The sequence below is a fragment of the Belonocnema kinseyi genome, chromosome 1 (assembly GCF_010883055.1).
Source record: "Belonocnema kinseyi isolate 2016_QV_RU_SX_M_011 chromosome 1, B_treatae_v1, whole genome shotgun sequence".
In the NCBI taxonomy this organism is placed as follows: Eukaryota; Metazoa; Arthropoda; class Insecta; order Hymenoptera; family Cynipidae; genus Belonocnema; species Belonocnema kinseyi.
Window position 1 is genome coordinate 35,066,523 of NC_046657.1, and position 18,733 is coordinate 35,085,255.

Genomic DNA, 18,733 nt, shown 5'->3' on the forward strand with positions numbered 1-18,733 from the left:
ACCTTCTCCAATTTTTTTAACCCACTTTTTTCTATTCCCCATGTCTCTTTCATTACCCCTGCTATTTAATCTCTCCCTTTTTAGAGTTTTTCCTATACTCCCCCTTGCCTTCCTTTCTTTGATCTCCTCTTTCGGCGTACTAAACACTTCCTGCTCTAAATCTGTTTTTTGCGCTATGATATTTGCTTCTCTAGCAATGAATAGAATTCAAACGCTCCTGCCTTGGATCCTTCCTGTCTCTATCTATCGTTGCGACTTGGTACCTGTCCTGCTCTTGTCCGTCGCTACTCAAACCTGCTACTAGCAACCCGATCAACCAAGTCCTCCCACCCTTTCACAAATCTCACACAAACCTAACCTCAACTTTCGAACAAATCTGTCTAAATCCTCAAAAATATCTTTATCCCATTTTCAATCTCACAATCCCTCAATCAATCTATCACATACAAACCCTTCTAGAAACCTCCACAATCCACTCACCTGAAATTTCATCACAAATATCATAAAAACTCAGCATCAACAACTCCCATTACCTTACACTTTTATGTCGGAAACGGAAGTCCATTAGTCTTTTTGTTTGAAAACTCATATTTTTAGTTAAAACTTTAAGAACTAGGATTTGAAGGTAAACTACTTTCTAATTTTTCTTTTTTTAAAGTACTTTTACAAAGGCAAACTTTTTGGAAAAAGGACCCTTGAGCAAATGTACAGAAAATGGTTTTTCATCAAAATGTTTAATTATACAATTTCGTTTAAATTTTGACACTGCAACCATTTTTTAAAGATTTCTATTTTTAGACCAAAGTTTCTCTCTTTGGTTGAAGGTATAACTGTTTTTTTTAAGAGTAATCTTTTTTTTATTGAAAATTCAACCATTTGGGTCAAAGTTAAATTACATTGCTCAAAATTTTTTTTTTTGATTAAGGGCTTATATATATGGTTGAAAATGTAACTGTTTAGCGGAAAAGCCTTTTTTGGTTTAAAATTAATTTTTTGAATGAAATTGTAAATTCTTTATTTCCTTAAGATTGCTCTTTTTTAGATAAAAATTCTCACTTTTTTTAAAAGAAAATTTTCTTGGGTTAAAATTTCATTTCTTTTATAATAAAAATGCATCAGTATTGTGGAAAATTAATAGTTTCCTGAAAATTCGAATTTTTTCATTAAAAATTTAATGTTTGTGGAAAAAAGTCGTCTTTTGGCTTGAAGGTATGAAAACTTAAGATACATTTTTCTTTATTTTTTAACAATGCAGTTTAACTTTTACCCAAATACTAGAATCTTCAACAAAACCCAGGAATTTTTAACTGAAAATGCAAATAATTAACGCAGAAAATAGTTTATTAACAAAGTGTTTCAGCCAAATATTTCAACCATAATGGTTCAATACGAAAGAAAAAAAAAATTTTAACCAAAAAGTTGCAGTTTCATTATAAAAAATGAACAGATGCATTTTTAAGCAGAAAGGAAAATTTTCATCCGAGAAAGATTCTCGTTGACTTTTGAATTTGAAACTATGAATTTAAGAAAAAGAAATAAGTTTCTGTGAAAAATGTTGAATTTTAAATTCAAAAAGACGAATTTTTTTCAACTAAAACAACAAAAATAGTACAAAAATAGTACAATTCTGTAACCAAAAGTTTCATTTTCATCCGAGAAAGATGAAAATTGTACTAAAACGGTAGAACTTTTAATAAAAAGGAACAATTTTTTTTTAAAGTTAAACTTTCCGCTAGAAAAGATATTAGTTAATTTTTCAAAACCAAAATATAAGTTTTAAAGAAAAAATAAATTTTGTACGAAATAGTTAAATTTTAAACCAAACAGTAGAATTTTCAATAAAAAAGAATAACTTTTTAATAAAATAGTTTAATTTTCAACCAAAAAGATCCATTTTTCCAAGAAAAATAAAATTTTTCTAAGAACCAATTAATTTTTAATGATAAAAAAAAAATTGGAAAAAGTGGGAATTTTCATCCAAAAAAGATTCAAGTTGACTTTTCGAGATCCAAATATCAATTTTTAAACAAGAAATAAGTTTCGAAGAAAAAAATTATATTTGCATTTTGAAATATTATTTTTTAATTAAAAAGGATGAATTTTTAATAAAAGTGTTAAATTGTCTAGCAAATAGTTGAATTTTTATTTTAAAAAATTAAATTTCTCTTGAATCAAATGCAGTTTTATTTAAAAAAATTGTATTCACAGTTACATTTTCATCAAAAAAATATTTCAGTTGACTGTTCAAGATCAATGTATGAGTTTTTTAACAAAAAATAAATTCATAAGAAAAAATTGAATGTTCAATTTATAAAGACAAATTTTTTCAACCAAAAAAGATGAATTTATAACCAAAATAGTTGCATTCTCTAAGAAAATAGTGATATTTTTATCCAAAAAAAGTTGCAATTTCTCTTAAAGCAGATGAATTTTTAGCAGAGGAAATTTAAAAAAAAAATTTGAATTTTTATTTAAAAAAGATTCCACTTGATTTTTTAAGATCAATATATACATTTTTTAACAAAAAATAAGTTTCTATGAAAAAATTTGAATTTTCAATTTAAAAAGACGAATTTTTGCAGCCAAAGAGAATTAATTTTAAAAAAAATAGTTCAATTCTCTAACCAAAAGTTTCATTTTCATCCGAGAAAAATGAAAATTGTACTAAAACAGTTGAACTTTTAAGACGAATTTTTTTAACCAATCGAAACAGTTACATTTTTTTCAAAAAAGATAAAATTTCGCTTAAAAATAATTAATTCTGAATTAAAACTTGTTTTTAAGTTGAGTTTTTTATCCAAAAAAGATTCAAGTTGACTTTTGGAGATCAAAATATGCATTTCAAAAAAGAAGTAATTCTTTACGAAAAAATTTAAATTTTTATTTTAAAAAAGAGACGAAGTTTTAACCAAAAAGGATAACTTTTTAATTAAATCGTTGAATTCTCTAAAAAATAGTTGCATATTTATCCAAGAAAGATATAATTTCTGTTAAAGCAGGTGAATTTTAAAATCAAAAATACAAACTCTAAAAGAATTGTTAAATTTTCAACCGAACAGATGCATTTTCATTAAATAAAGATAAATGTTCTTCTAAAAAGGATGAATTTTTAAAATAAGTTTAAAAAATTGATAAATTTTTATAGAAGGAAGATTCGATTTCACTTTGAAACACCAAAATGCGAATTGTAAAAAATAAGTTAATTCTATGCTAAATAGTCCAATTTTTAACCAAAAAGTATGACCTTTGAAAAAGAAATTAAAATTTTAAATCGAACTAAAAAGGATGCCTTTTTGGAAAAATGGTTAAATTTGAAACGAAATAATCAAATTTATAACTGAAAAGATCATTTTCAGGAGAAAATTTTTGCGAATATGCAAAAATTACGTATATGAGTCTTTTATAAACAATGCTTTTTAAAAATATTTAATATATATTAAACTATAAATTGAAAAATTTTTAACATTTTTTTAAATTAATCTGCTCTCATGGAACAAGATTTTTAAGTCGAGATTGGAACAAGGGTAACCAATTTATATTTTGATAAACAAAATAATTTTCATAAGAAAATAGAAAATTCGAATAACTATTTATTTTTTATTTTATTTGTTGACTTGTTTTTAAGGTTATTTCAAAACAATTTTTCAGAAAAATTGAAAAAAGTTAGAAAATCTGAATCTCATTCAGCGAAATTTTACTAATCACTAGTGATAATGACTTTTACGATTAGTTAAAATATTTAGTAATTCGCTTCGGTTTATCAAAAACAATGAGAGGGGAATTTTTTGAAATTTAAAAATAGCTTAAACTTGGAAATATAAATATTTTTTTATCATTTTCAAGAAAATTTATCTCATGGCATAGAAGAAACCATCCTTGAGCTAAAATCTCGTATCATGCCATGGAAACTCTTGTTTTTCTTAAAAAAATTGGTGTCAATAAATTTTACATAAATTTTTTCTAGTTTTAGTTTTTATACAAATTAAATGTATAATGACCATTTTTGAATTATTCGGATTTTAAAAAAAATTAAAATAATTATTGGGAAATTTATGTATTATGTGGATAATTCGAATTTTTTCTAGAAAATTAATCTTTATTATTGAAAATTTGTCTTCTTAATTTAAATATTAAACTCTTTTTTTTGGCTACCTCTTTCAGGGTTGAAATAAGATTACTTGGTTGCAACTAAAACTATTTTATAAAAATAATCTAATTCGTTGAGCATTCGTCATTTTAATCAAAAATTCATTTCTTTGGTTAAAATATGAGCCATTTAATTAAACTTATCTTTTCTTTGGGTGTAAAGGACTTTTTATTGTCGAAAATTTAACTGTTTTGTAGAAAATTTTTTTCTATCTGGTTGAAAATTCATTTTCTAAAATGAAAATATAACAATTATTCCAGTTAAATATTTCGCAATTTAATTTGAAACTTCATCTTATTGTTTAAATATTTATCTTTGACTAAAAATTTAATCATTTACATCTTAGTTGCAAAATTATCGTTTTTTGTTCAAATTTTGTCTTTTTTGGCAGAGATTCAACCTTCTTGGTTGGAAATTAATCACTTTTTTAAAAACTTAAAAATTTGTTTGATTTCATCTTTATTTATTTATTCAAAAATACCTGATATTGATATTTGTTTATAAAAATTGATTTTAAAATAACAAATTATTATTTAACTTTTATTTATACAATTAAAAAACTCTTTATGTTCATAAATTGCTCAAATTTAGTGTGAATAAAGTGACTAATCGCCGCGAATCTCCACGAAACCATTTTCATTCAATTATTTGTTTACAACCAAATTTAATACAATTTAAACATTTTCATTGCTATTGCGCATCGTTTTTTGATAGTCGCTTCCAGTTTTCCAGATATTTTTTATTGAATGAAAGCATTTTTTAAAACCGGTATACTTCAAAAGTTTAAATTTTTGTTATTAAATAAACAGGAAAAAACTTTAAAAATTGGCCATGACAGTTCGATGGGAAATTTTATTGGCTCTTATTGAAAAAAATTAGAATCGGATAATAATTGTCTTCGGAAAATCAATTTTTCCACGGACGTTTATTTCGCCCCAGTCTGCCGAGTTAGGATCACTTTCACTACGAGAAACAGGAAATTTTGCAAAAAATTTTGCAAAAAAATGTCTTTTTGAAAACAATTTTCGATTTGCTACCAAACAATAAAATATATAACTGAAATTTATAAATTATAAAATTATTATAAATTATAAAAAATAAAATTGATAAATTTCAGTAGAAAATTATTGCGAATTTACAAAAATTAGGTACATGAGTGAACCCCCCCCCCCTCCATAAAAAATTTAAAAATCTTATACAGTTTTTTATAAATCTGTTCTCAATAAACAAGATTTTTTAGTCGAGAATAAAAAAAATGCTTCAAGGTTATTTAAATACAATTTTCTGAACATTCTTAAAAAGATTCAAAAATCTGAATCTCAATTAGTGAAATATTTCTAGTCACTAGTGAAAATGACTAATACGATTAGTTAAAATTATTAGTAATTTCCTAGTGGAAAAAATTTACTTTAAAAAAAAAAGTGAATTTATTATTATTTCACTAAAAATAAGAAATAAAAACGGATAATAATTGTCTGATTGAGGTAGGCTCTAAATGTGTTATTTCAAATCGAATAATTCTGAATAGAAAATAAATATTCTTTAATGCTGAATGCGCATTCAATTACAGATCTATTATTAAACTTACCACTCGGTTTAGGGAAAACCGCTAAGAGGAAGAACAGGGTGGCAGTCAGGATATTCATATTCTTAAGAAGAAAGATTCCTTTTGATGAATTTTATTCAAAGTTTAACTGATTAATGACAGTATCTCTTTCACCCCTCTCGGTTACGACCAAACTTTTCTATTTTTCACAGTCGTGAGAAAAACATTTTCTTTACTTAATGATTAAAATTATCAGGTGAACTTTTTAAAGAGGCCAAGTTACATGCTATTGAAATAAACCACGAGAACTCTATAAACGGTCCAGTATGTCTTTTGATAATAAATTTTAGATTTTTCGTTTAAATTTGGTTTGAAAATTAGACTGTTTGATTGAAAATTTAATTATTATTTAAAAAATGAAACTAAAATGAAACCCTTCAATAGCCCTTCCGATAATTGACGCCGCAGTGTCTCTAGTTGTCACTCAGGCGAGCACTCAAGCGTGAACACACAAACGCGGAGCGGGCTATAATGAGTTAGTTCCTACACAACGTCAGACCCAAAATCGGCGCTATAGAAGAGTTTCACTGTACTTCATTAAAAACTCATTTTTTTCCGTCAAAAATTCATTAATTTGACTGAAGATCATACTAATGTATCCAGAATTTTTTTTACAAATGTGTCTCATTCGTGAAAAAACTAACTTTTCTCACTGAAAATTTAACCATAGCAATTGGCGTTGAAAATTTATCTTTTTTAGTTAAAATTTCAAGTATCAGGTTAAAATTTATCTTTTTTATTTGAAAATTATTTATTCTTTTGTAAGTTTATGTTTTTAGTAGAAAATTAATCTTTCCAGTTAACAACTCATCTTTTTGGTTAAGACTTTTTTTTAATTTTTATTTTTCGATTCCGCTAAACTGTTTTTGATTTAAATTACAATATTTTTGGTATACTTTTGATTAAAAATTATTCTTTTCGGTAAAAATTTCACTATATGGTTCAAAATTAAAATATATATTTAAAAAAATCATCTACTTAGTAGAAAATTAACTTTTTAGGAAAAAATTTATAGAGCTGGTTTAAAAATTTAACTGTTTTCTTTTGCTTAAAATTCATCTATTTTGTTGAAAATTGATCTTTTTGAGTAGAAAACTAATTTTCTTTTTCAATAATTCTTCTTTTTATCTATTTTTTTGGTGAATTTAACTAGAAGAAAATTAGTTTTTTGTACTTGAAAATTAATTTTTTTAACAGAAAATGTAACTTTTCCATTTTTGGTCGAAAAGTTGTCTTTTTTAGTTAAAAACTTATCATTTTAATAAAAAAATCGAATATTTTGTTGAAAATTATTTAATAAGAAAATTAAATGTTTGGAGAAAAAAAATTAATTATTTGCTTAAATTCTTGTACGTTTTCTGAAAATCCGTATTATTAAGTAGAAAATTGATCATCCTTTTTGCAAATTTATCTTATTGGTGTTGGATATTGTGTTAAGAATTCTTTGATTTTTTTGTTCAATTTGACTGACAGAAAATCTTTTTTATTTGGTAGAAAATTATTTTTGTAAATTGAAAATGTAGCTTTTATTAAGTTTCCCTTTTTAATAATAATAAATTGATAATCAGTTTAATTTATTCCGTAAAGTGAATCAAAAATACTGTCAAATTTGTAAAATCATACAAACCTGAAAAATCCTACAAAAATCTTGAAAATCCCTTCATATTTTAAAAGTACGTTAAAATCATATAAAAGATTTCTAAAAATATGTAAATGAAATACTTCGAATATAAATTAAACATTTGAATAACTCTTTAGTTTTAAGTTTATTTCTTGCTCAATGTTTATGACTTTGTAAATATAATTTTTCTAACATTTTTAAGAGAATTCAAAAAGATTGTTGACTTTAGAAAATCTTTGAAATATTGTTAAAATTTAAATTATTTTAGAATATTTTTAAATTTTCGAAATAAATTTATTTTAAACTAACTATTCTTCCCTTAACATTTTTAAAATCTCACATATTTTTTTCAGAGTTTTTAGGAATTCTTTTTCATTCTTTGTAATTCTTAATTATTTTTTAATGGTTTTTTAATGTTTCTTTGTAATGTGTAATGTTTTTGTTAAGCCGCCTTAAAAGTATTTCATACGTCAGTGAAAAGTTTTTATTGCGATTTGTTTAGTTAAAAACAAATTGATTCAAGTAATATGCTGGGTAGAATTGCTTAAATAATTTATTTAGGCTTATTACTTATAACTAAAAAAAAATGATTTCTTTAATCTTTCTGAAATTTAAAACATAATAAGTTCCTAGTGAAGAATACTTATTTTTCAAAAATGTGCGAGTTTATTTGAGGCCATAAATATTATTTGTGAAAAATACCATAAAAAAGAAAAACAAGAGAAATAGACAAGCTTAGTCAAAGAAACTCATTGTTTAAGATACTTCGGTTAATCAAAAACAATGATAGTGCAATTTTGTCAAATTTGATAATAGATGAAACTTGAAACTACAAATATTTTGTTATTGTTTATTCAATAACATGCATACTACGACATAGAAAAGAACGCCCTCGCGAGCAAATCTTTTGTCATTCGATGAAAATTCTTGCTCTTCTTAAAAAATTAGAATCACGTAATCTCACATAAATTATTAGAAAATTAATTAGGAAAATAAAAATATGCATCATCGCGTAAGGTAGTTCTGAAAAAATTTGAAAAGATAATTTAGGCGAAAACGTTTAAAAAAAAATGTTATTGTAGTTTGCGTTTTCTTTCCTTTTTTTATAAATTAAAATGTATTTTAACAATAGAATTCTACAACAAATTTGTCGTTCTTTTTCAGTTGACCAGCTTTTGTGTTTTCAAGTTTTTTCGTCTCTTGTGTGGTGTTTCAAAAAATTAGATGTTTCTATTGCTATTTTTTTAAAACAAAACAAAATCTACTGTCCTATCAGCAAATTATTTATTTTAAATAAATAAATTTTTTTTTCATAGCTTATGCCGGTTGTCCAAAACTGTAATTCTTTGATTTTTAATTTTTTTAATTAAAAAAATACTAGTCTTATCAAAAAGTGATTGTCAAAAATTTGGAGATCTTTTTTAATGCACATTTTTTGTCCTCTCATCATTTTTGTTATTATACTTTGCATCTTTTTTTTTAATTTAATTTTTTTATTGTCCATTTTATTTTGTAAAGGTTTAAACAAAAATTACCCATCCTATCAAAAAATGATTAACTACAAGTGTGTAGCTCTGTTTTGGGTTAACAAATTTTGTGCAGTTATTTTTTTTTGCAGCTCCTTTGTCATTTCTCTTCTCGACTTTTTTCATATTGTGCGTTGGTTGGCTTTTATAAAAAAGTAATTCAGATAAATTGTTTGTCTTTTTGAATACTGCGAATTTCTGTTCATAGAATTTTCAAATCCCCAATAAAGTGGTCTTAAAAATTTTGAAGATGCTCCAATTTTTTGAATTTTTATTCAAAATGGGTGGCTAATGAACTTGCCTTCAGTGTAGGACACCCAAAAATCATAGCAAAGGCCAAGCCAATCTCTAATTTATTTCGAAAGTTATTGTGCTCGCAGACTAAAAATCTACACACACGAAGAGAGAGAGAGATAGAAAGAGAGAATCTTAATCAACTTATGCTGCTACATAATAATAACTACTTATAAATATTTACGCTTTTAATCTAGGCGACTTTCGTTAACTTCTCCCTTCACTTTCACTTTTCTTCTATCTCATGCTCATTTTGTCATTTTCCACTTTCAAACTTTCTCATTCTCCACTCTAGTCCCTTTCAATTCCTTCAACCACTTTTCACGCACACCATCATCCTCTAGAATCTTTACCCATTTCTTTTTATGAAGACACAGTGAGGTGAAACTATATCTTATAGCTAAGGACAGGAATATGCGAAGGTAATTTGCGATAGAGAGTAAGTGAGAGGGGAGATACTGGTGAAGGTGAGAGAAGGGACTGATGTGTCTATCGCATGAGATAGAAAGAGATAGCAGGAGGAAGACTGATCTGAGAAGACTGACCTCTTTTCAGCTTCCCTTATCTTCAATTCTTCTTCTACATCCACCCCATTCATGCTTTAATTTTCCTCCTCCCATACATATATTCTGCACTTTCCTTTCTCTTCTTCTTCCCAATACATCCCCTCCTTTACCTTGTTCACCAATATAAATCTTGCTATTCTGATCCATCTTCTCTCCCCCCATCCCTTTTCTAAATACTTTGGTACACCTTTCGTTTTTACCATCTTATACTATTTATTATATTTGGATACCTCAATTATTCCCCATCTTTCCATTAATTGTCTTTCGATCTCCCATGTCTCTAATTCTTCATAGCTTATTCACTAAAAAAAACTATCTCTTTTTTTCTTCCTATCTTGTTAGTTCTGCCGCTCTCCCTGTCATTTCTTCTACCACCTTCAAACACTTTTTCTCTAAATCTCCTCCCTTTAGCTCCTTTAGCTTTGTGCTTCTTCTTTTACCATATATCCAGGTGTTCTCCAGGCTACTCCTGACGTTCATCTTATATAACTTTCTTATAAACTCTCAATTTCTTTTTATATTTAATTATTCTTAACATCATAAATATTTCTCTCTTGCAATATCCTCTTCCTCATCTCTTTATCTATCATATTTTCCTTCTTTCCTGACTTTTCTTTCCACTCCTAGCAAATCCATAAAATATTTCTTCCATTAAATTCCCCCTATATTATTCTTTACTACTTTTTTCTTTTCTTCTTTTTTGGTTGTGCACTCTAATTCCATCTTCTCGTCCACATTTATCCATCCCATTTTGATATTTACAACCTTTACTCTAAAATGTTCTTTTCTTTTTTCTCCCTCTAATCTCACTATTAGGGAAAGTCATCCGAATTAATATAATTTCCTACCTCTAGTTCCTTGACCTTCTCCCATACCTCATCATCCATTATCACATAATCAATTACCGTTTTCCTCTCTCCTGATGAACGTGTATACTTTCCCTCCTCATCCACTTCTATATTTGCTTTTAATTTAAGCCATCCCAACTTCTCAAAGATATTTAACAATTTCTTTTTATTTCCATTCAGCACCTTATCTTTAGATTTTCTTCCTTTTTCTTATACCCATTTCCTTCCTCCTCTAGTTCCTATTCTCGCAATGAAATTTGCACCTATTATAAGGCTAATCGCTTTGCTACTACATCATTCTGACTTCCTTACCACCTTTCGTCCAGATCAGTCTTCCTCCTGCTATCTCTTTCTATCTCATGAGATAGACACATCAGTCCCTTCTCTCACCTTCACCAGTATCTCCCCTCTCACTCACCCTCTATCGCAAATTACCTTCGCATATTCCTGTCCTTAACTATAAGATATAGTTTCACCTCACTCTGTCTTCATAGAAAGAAATCAATTGTCCCCGAGGAGTATTCTCCTTGATGCTACCACCAAATACCCGATAAGTAAGGAGCGTCTCTTTGCATTTTAAACTTGCAAATTGTAACCTCTTGGTAACTATGCCCTTACTCTTTCCCATCCTTTTTAATCTAGCCACGTCTCCATCATTACGAATAAAGCCCACTGTGTCAAATTTCTTATAAACTATATGCGTTTCCCGTCTCTTTTTGCTAATTACTATTTCTTATTTTCCTATCTCTTGTTCCTTTTTTTCCTAGTTTCGCCGCACTTTATTTCTTGCTTTATTTTTCCTTTATTCGTCCCAATCTCACCATACTTCATCTAGCTGTATTCGGATATACTTAACCCAAGTTCCTTTTCCCTTACTTTTTTTCTCTTCCACTATTTTCTTTAACTTATACTGCATATTTCTTTCTTCCCATGTGAAATCATACTTTATTCTCTATGAGCATCCATATAACAACCTCTTCTTTGTCATTAGATCCCTCTTATGTTCCCATTTATTTAGTTGCTCTAGTACAATTTTTTCTGCTCTTCTCATTTCATCTCCTACACTTCGCATTTTCTTCATCTATATTCTAGCATATAACGTTTTAAGCACATTTTTTACTCTTTCCTTTAACTCCACCTTTTCTAATCGTAGACTCTTGTCACCGTGCTTCTTTCTCCTACACTTCTTTTTTTATCTTTTAATATTCTTTTTATTTCTTTTATCCTTTTCCTTTAATTACTCACACTCTCCCCTGCTCCAACCTCCCGTTTTGATTTGTCGATCTTCACTATCCTACTTTCCGAATGTTCTACCTTTTCATTATGGTCATCTTGCTTTTTAATCTTTGTTCTAAAGTTCTTATCCTTTTTTGTAAATTTCCCCTAACGTTTTCCTTCATCTCTATTACCTCTATAATTATTTCACATAATTCCGAATCAATAAAAATAATATAGTAAATCAGCAATTATTAATCACTAAACCTGTTCGGCACTTTTGTCGTATGTGTTACGGGGTAGCAATAACAAACTTGTCAGGTTTCTTTCCAAACGACACTCCTAGAAAGTGTTTCTTTTTGGTGTTATTTAATTTAATTAATCCCTGTGTAAACTTACGAAGAAAAATAAGGTCTTTCTTGGGACACCCTAATCTGCAATCTCATAATTAGTTTAGACGTATTGAAAGACCAGTTTGGCATTGTTCATTTAAACTTACAATGATTAGTTTAAAGGTCTAATTCTTACAGTTTGGCGATGGTTGTATAACCCCAAAATTATTAGTTTAGATGTCTAAAAACATTACTTTGGTATTGATCGTCTAAACTATAAGAAGTAAGTGTTAGATGTCTAAAAATATCACTTTTGCGTTGGTTGTCTCAACTAATCATGATTATTATAAAGGTCTGAATCGACTACTTTAAAACTGGTCTTCAAAGCCAACGATAATTAGTTTAGACGTCTAAAAAGATTATTTTGAAGCTTATAGTCTAAACTATCGAAAGTAGGATTAGATTCCTAAAAGATCACTTTAGCGCCAATTTAGCTCAACTAATCCTAATTATTTTATAGGCCTGAATCGACTACTTCACAACTGGTCGTCAAAACCAACAATAATTAGTACAGACGTCTTAAAAGATTAATTTGGCGCTGATCGTAGAACCTACCAAAAGTAAGTTCAGTTGTCTAAAAATATCGCTTTTGCGTTGAATATGTCAACTAATCATGATCATTTTGAAGGTCTAAATCAACTCATTCACATTTGGTCATCAAAAACAAGGATCATTATTTTGGACGTCTAAAAATATTACTTTCGCTTTGACCATCTGAACTATCGAAAGTAGGATTCGATATATAAAAATGTCCCTTCTGCACCAGTTGTCTCAACTAATCATGATTATTTTAAAGGCATAAATCGACTACTTCACAAGTAGTCGTCAAAACCAACAAAGATTAGTCTACACGTCCAAAAATATTACTTTGGCGCTGATCGTCTGAACTCTAGAAAGAAGAATTAGATGTGTAAAAGATTAATTTGGCGCTAATTATTTCAACTAATCATGATTATTTTAAAGATCTAGATCGATTACTTGAAGTCTGCTTGTGTAAACCAAGGATGGTCGGTATAGACGTCTAAAAAGATTACTTTGGTGCTACTTGTCTGAATTAACGAAAGTAAGATTAGATCTCTAAAAAGGTCACTTTAGCGCTGGTTGTCCAAATGAAGGATGGTCATTTTAGACGTCTAAAATATTACTTTGGTGCTAGTCGTCTGAATTAACGAAAGTAAGATTAGATGTCTAAAAATGTTACTTTGGCGCTGGTTGTCCAAATAAAAGATGGTTAGTTTAGACGTCTAGAAAGATTACTTTAGCGCTGATCGTTCGAACTGTCAACAGTAAGTTCAGATGTATAATAAAAACACTTTGGCGCTGGTAGTATAAACTAACCATAATTAGTTAAAAGTGTAATTGGATTACCTTGAAAATGGTCGTCTAAACGAACGCTAGTTAGTTTAGACATCTAAAAAGATCATGTTAACTCCGAGGAAGTTTTTTTTTCTACATGCAGGTATCTATATATTGAAAGAAAATGATATAATTTCACATAGGCAACCTCTCTACAATTTTTACAATAATAGTTTTAGCGTGGTTTGGTTCGAAGAATGCACGATACAGAGGGTCGTTTTTCTCTATTGTTACATGAGTTTTGGCAATTTTACCCTCTATTTTTAATGAACATCTCTTTCTTCTGTATATAAATGGACACAAAATATTTCCTACAAATGGTACGTTTACGATATATCCAATGATGTACTGGTTAGTCGAATCTACAGCTACTTCCCAATCGCCTAGTGGTAATTGAGCAGTACGAGGATGATCTGCTGAAGTTTGGTAACGTTCGCGAAGAATTTTAATGTGGCCAGAACCTCCTCCGAAGCATCTTTTAAAGAAAAATTCTGCAAAGAGAGATTAATAGCATCATTTAAAATTGTTTTTCCTATTTTCGTAACATAAACTTATGCAAACCAAAAAAATTCTAAAAAAATATACTTTTTTTAATTTTTTGTTTTATATGGCATTTTTTAAAACTATTCTTTACAGATTTTTTTCTTGAAGTAGCAAGAAATAGTGACAACATCTTTTTATGGCAGAATAACATTTAGAGTTTATTACATTTTATAATTTTTAAATATTTTATGATCAATTTGATAGATTTTCGGTATTATCGTTTATTATGAAGCATTTAAATGATTCTAGGCTGAATTATATTTATGATTTTTTTTTCTTGACTAGGTTATTTATTTAACATTTATATTGCGCCAAATTAATAACAAACGTTTATTTTACAATTCTCTATTTATTGAAATGAATCATACACATTTTTTATGGGTTTCAGAACAAAACAATATAACAAGAAATTTATTAATAATGGTAGTAAAAAAAAGGTTAACCGAGCAGTTCAATTTTTCAGCAAATACTTGAATTTCCTACCAAAATAACCAAAATGATTGGTTAACTAAATAGTTAAATTTCCTACCAAAAAGGCTGAATTTAACAAAAAAGACGGATTCACAATGGAATAGATGATTCTTTTAACAGATACTTGAATTTCAATCTAAAGAGATCAATTTTCTCATTTTTTACGAAAAATAAATAATGATAATAATAATAATAAATACACGGATTGGAATTTTAAACGGAATTATAGAATTTTCAAACAAACTACATCAGTTGTCTACAAAAAATTACCCATTTTAAAATTCAGTTAAGCTAATTAATTTCGAATCAGTCAAAAACAAAATGAATTTGCAACCAAATTGTTTAATTTGAAACTGAAAAATATGAACTTTTTGCCAAGAAGATACATTTTCAAACATATTAATAAATTTTCAACCTATTAATTGCATTTTCTACTACATTGTAGAATTTTTAGTCAACAAGACGAGTTCTCTACAAAAAATTTGAATTTTCAACTCTAAAACAAAAATTTCCTTTCTTACAAATTTTCAACAAATAGCATAAATTTTCAACCAAATAGTGAAATTTGTTTAAAAAAAAAAAAACATAGTTCTCTACCAAGAATTCAGTAGTTGCAATTTTATTGCAAAACATTGATTTATAGCAGAAAAAGAAATTAATTTTTACAAAAAAATGTACTAATTAATATTGAAAACCAAAAAGTTGCATTTTTAGCTAAAAAATTGATTTACTACAGCAACCAAAATTTGAGAACAAAAATATAATAATTAAATTTGTATTGCAATACATTAATCTTTAACAAACAAAAATGTCTTCTTCAAAGGTTTTTTAACTTGGAATTTAAAGAAAACAAAATTAAAGAAATCATTTTTTTAATTTAAACACAAACTTTCCAAGGGTGTTGGCGTTGGTAAACGGTTTAATGTTCCTTTTTCGAAAACAAAATTTGCACCAAATTTAGAGATAATGCCTTTATGTCAAAATGTACAATCGTAATTTATCTTTTCGTAAATGTTAAAACAAAGAAACCAACATTTAAAAAAAAACCTAAACTAAGGGACATATTTATTATACTTTTGAAGTTGAAAATAAACTTACATTAAACGTGGGGAAACTTATCATGTCAGTGAAAGTGCTTTAATTTTTTTCAGGATTTGTTTTAACACTTCTTAAGAATTTAGGCCACAGTCGACATTTTTTAAAAAGAAAAATTGAGGGAGAATTTTTTATTATACTGAAAGGTTCGCTAAAATTATTTTAAGGATTGTTTTAGCACCCCTAAAGAACCCAGTTGGCATAACGTTTGGCGACGTCTTAACGACATCGTTACGACATCCTTACGACAACTTTACGACATCGTATGTCCATTTCGTTAAGATGTCTTTACGATATCGTATATAAGTCGTATGATTTGACGATGTCTTTACGATATCGTATATAAGTCGTATGATTTGACGATGTCTTTACGATATCGTAAAGACACTGAAACGACATGGACACAGGATGTCGTAAAAATGTCGTAATGATGTTGTAACGATGTCGTAAGGACGTCGCCAAATTTAGTGCCCACTGTGAATCGAAGAAACTAGCAATGGCAAGTTTCGCAATATTATAGGTTGAAACCCCTAATCCTGCTAGTACTGTAGTAAAATAATATATACAACTGAATTGAGATGAATGAGGAATTTAAATATCAGAATGAGCTTTAAAATTTATTTTCATAGTTCATTGTAAAATTTTCCGTGATTCGGATTTTTAGGAATTGTTGATTTCCTTGCTAAGATCTTCAAGGGAATCTTGTAAAAAGTTTAAAATTTATTGAGACACATTTCCTACTCGGATTTATTTTCTACATTTAATATTTAATTTACTAATTACACTTATTTATTTTAATATCTTAGGATGTTAAAAAAACCTTAAAATGAATCCAAACGCTTTTCCTGATATGGTATGCTTTCCAAGCTATTTGTACATCTTTTTACGACGCTAATAATGTTCAAAATTAATCCAAACGCTTTTCTGGAAATGGTTTGTTTCTCACATTTATTGTGGAGTGATTTTTGACACCAATACTATGCGATCAAAAAATCTTCCCGTGTTTTTTGTATTTTATAAATCATTGTTTTCCTTTCTTGAATTTGTAGAAGACGTTCAAATAATTCTCAAAATTAATACAGAAACTTTTGATGTTAAAGGGTGTTTCTCACATTACTAATATTAAATTACTCTCGGCTATTTTTAAAGAAATTTTCTAGTACAATAAGAATTCATTGAGAGCAATAGCTCAAATGGTCAAAACGCCCTTTTGTGCACTACTTGGATCCATATAAAAAATTATTGCGACGTGCCAGAATCTTCCACAAGTAAAATTTTTTTTTTATACGTTATCGTAGATATTAATCTGTGGTACATAAACTGACACTAAACTTTACGTAATGATAATCATTTAAGTAGCTAAATATTTTAATACCAAGAGCTTAACAGGCAACACAGTACAGGTGTGAAAACATTGACAACATTTTATATTACAAATTTATTGGACAAAAGCGCAAAAAATGTTATCAAGACTTTGGCAAAATGAAGTCTTGACTGTCCCTAAAAGATCTAAACTTTAAGTGGAGTCTATGTGGCAGTTTTTGGTACTTCCCGTTTATTTTGTGTAGGCTTCCAAATAGTGTCAAAAAAGGCGATTCTGACGATTTGATAACTTAGCATAAAAAGTTGTTAAATTTATTCAAAAGTGTTACTTTAACATCCGTCACAAATTCAAGCAAGCAAACCAATTTTTCCCAAAATGAAAAATCACGGCAGATCTTCTGCTCTTATATTCTTAATGTCGAAAATCAATTCACAATGAACGTAGGAAACGTGTGATCCTTAACATCTCTTGAAGATTTAAAGATCATAAATAGATTTACAATAAACCAGGAAAACGTATCAGGAAAAGTTTTCTCAGTCATTTTGATGGTTTTTTTACATCCTTTAAATATTCAAGCAAGGTAATTGGTATTCCCTAACAATCAAGACGGATGGAGATTTTCAGATTATACTATTGAGGACAGAAATTAATTTATAAGAAATGTAGGAAACACATAATAGAAGAAAATGTGTTTAAATTAATTTGAAGGATTGTTCAAGCATACCTTGAAGATTCCAAAAAGAAAATCAACATGTCCTTGAAAGCCTTATTGACTTTATTTGAACGGTTTTCTTACTATCCTATAACTATCCAAGCAAGGTAATAAACATTTCACAACAATCAAAATAACAGAAAATTTTCTTATGGTACGAATGATGAACAAAAGCAATTTATAGTAAAAATAGGAAACAAATCAGACAGGAAATTATGATAAATTTCCTTAGCGGGTTGTATGAGTATCGCTTAAAGATTTCTATTAGGAAACTCACATTTCCTTAATAACGAAATCACGGGAGCTTTTTTATTATACTATTAATTTAAAAAATCAATTTACAATGAATACCAGAAACATTCCCTAGCAGGAAATGTCCCAGGATTCATTTTAAAAATGCTTGAACATCCTTGAACACTGAGGCAAGGAAATCGACATTTCCTGATTACTGGTCAACAATATATGACCTACATGTTTATGGAATGAGATGTACTATTTTCATAGTAGTTTGCTGTGCTATATCCAAATCTGGACTCTTCTTTTTCTCAGCACAAACGGTTTTTGAGATTTGTTTAGTGTCATTTTCCTAGTATGTTCCTAGTTGCAAGTTTGACGGCTTACAAGTACTTGAGGCGAATCATTGTACGGTTTGGTGCGTGTTTCGCTTCAGATTCAGGGCAATAGTTATCCTGAACATTCGGAGATTAGCCGCTCTGAAATGTGCGTGCTATATTTTCCTAAGCAGTGCAAGTGCGGAACTGTGTTGCAAGCGCCCCGTCTGTAGAACGTATCAACTATACTGCTGATCAAACAATTCAGCTTGTTCGGGGTAATAATTCCCCCGAATCAACGAAGCCGTTCTACTAAAAAGAAGTGGCTCTGTTCACTGGGCGATTAGCGCGACAATTGTAGGTCCTGGGTGAGCGGCTCTACTAATCTTCTCTCCGTGCAGTGTTCACAGTATTCGCAGGCTGATTTCCGGGGAGGTTTTAAATACGCAGGCGCTGCAAAGAAACA